General features: G+C 51.9%; 1 long non-coding RNA gene across 1 annotated transcript in view; it reads right to left on the bottom strand.

Annotated features, from left to right (window-relative positions):
* Positions 1 to 301: 301 nt before the first annotated feature.
* Positions 302 to 1,152, bottom strand: part of LOC138173164 (uncharacterized) — a 2,752-nt gene continuing 1,901 nt past the window's right edge. Inside the window, exon 2 of the long non-coding RNA XR_011171343.1 lies at positions 302 to 501. This is a non-coding gene — a long non-coding RNA (uncharacterized lncRNA). The remainder of the gene's footprint in view (positions 502 to 1,152) is intronic.

Raw genomic sequence — 1,152 nt, 5'->3', positions numbered from 1 at the left:
TCAAACACACTCACACACATTCATATTCACACACTCACATTCACTCAACTCGAACTGGCTCACACACACTCACTCACACTCACACACACTCTCACACTCACATTCACGCTCACACTCACACTCGAACACACATTTGGTCTGAGGCTCCCCCATCAAAGCTCTCCAAACCAGAGGCTCAGATGTACCCCAGGCAGGGCTTGACTTCCGTCCCCCCGACTCCCAGGTCCCCCTTTCAGTTCCCCTGCCCTGGGAAGAGTTTAAAAACTGACTCTCCAGGGAAAAACAAGTACACAGGACAGCCTTCTGTACCGAATCTGCATTTGAACATTTTCTCCATCATTTCCCCAAATCTAGACAAGCAACAAAACCATCAGTCAACCCCTGATCTGTAGCATTTGCCAGCTTCTTAGGTGTCCATGGTCAGACCAAACATTTAATAATCAGCTTGCAGAACAGAGTTAGCCTCAGCACCAAGCAGGGAGCCTACATCTCTCTGTCTTCCTAGAGGACAGGGAGGATAAAGGGAGGGGATTCAGTTACCTATAGAAACTGATACTCATTTATTTAGTTGAATGGATGGATAGAGAGAGATGTGTATGAGAGAGACAGAGGGATGGAGAGGAAAGAGAAAGGGGGAGAAAGATGAAGAAAGGAGGGAAGAGGAGAGAAAGAGAGAGGGGAAAGCAAGGAAGGGGGGATGGGAAGGGAGGGGAGGGGAGGGGAGAAGAGAGGGGATGGGAGAGGAGGGGGGAGATGTGAGGGGAAGAGGGGATGCGAGGGAAGAGGGGAGAGGAGGGAAAGGGAGAGGAAGAGAGAGGGGGATGGGAAGAGAGGAAAGGGGGGTGGAAGGGGAGAAGAAGGGAGAGAAGAGAGGAGGGGAAAGGACTGGATGGGATGGGGAATGTGGGGGGAGCAGGGAAGAGGAGAAGGAAGGGGAGGGGAGGGAAGGAAAAGGGAGGAGAGGAGGGGAGGAGAGTGAAGGGAAAGAGGAAGGGAGAAGAGGGGAGGGGAGAGAAAGAGAGAGACATCTCTGTGAATACACACCAGCATGTATGTACACTTAGTTTGCCTCTTAAAGGAACTTTCTGGTAGGGAGAATGGGGGAGTGGGCTCTGAGAAGGATCACCTCCCTCCCACCCTCCCCACACACTC

The sequence above is a fragment of the Petaurus breviceps genome, unplaced genomic scaffold (genome assembly GCF_028583685.1).
Source record: "Petaurus breviceps papuanus isolate PSGF00001 unplaced genomic scaffold, PetGlider_PUasm1.0 567, whole genome shotgun sequence".
Classification (NCBI taxonomy): domain Eukaryota; kingdom Metazoa; phylum Chordata; class Mammalia; order Diprotodontia; family Petauridae; genus Petaurus; species Petaurus breviceps.
The sequence above is the reverse complement of the archived record's forward strand: the minus strand, read 5'-3'. Positions and strand labels throughout refer to the sequence as shown.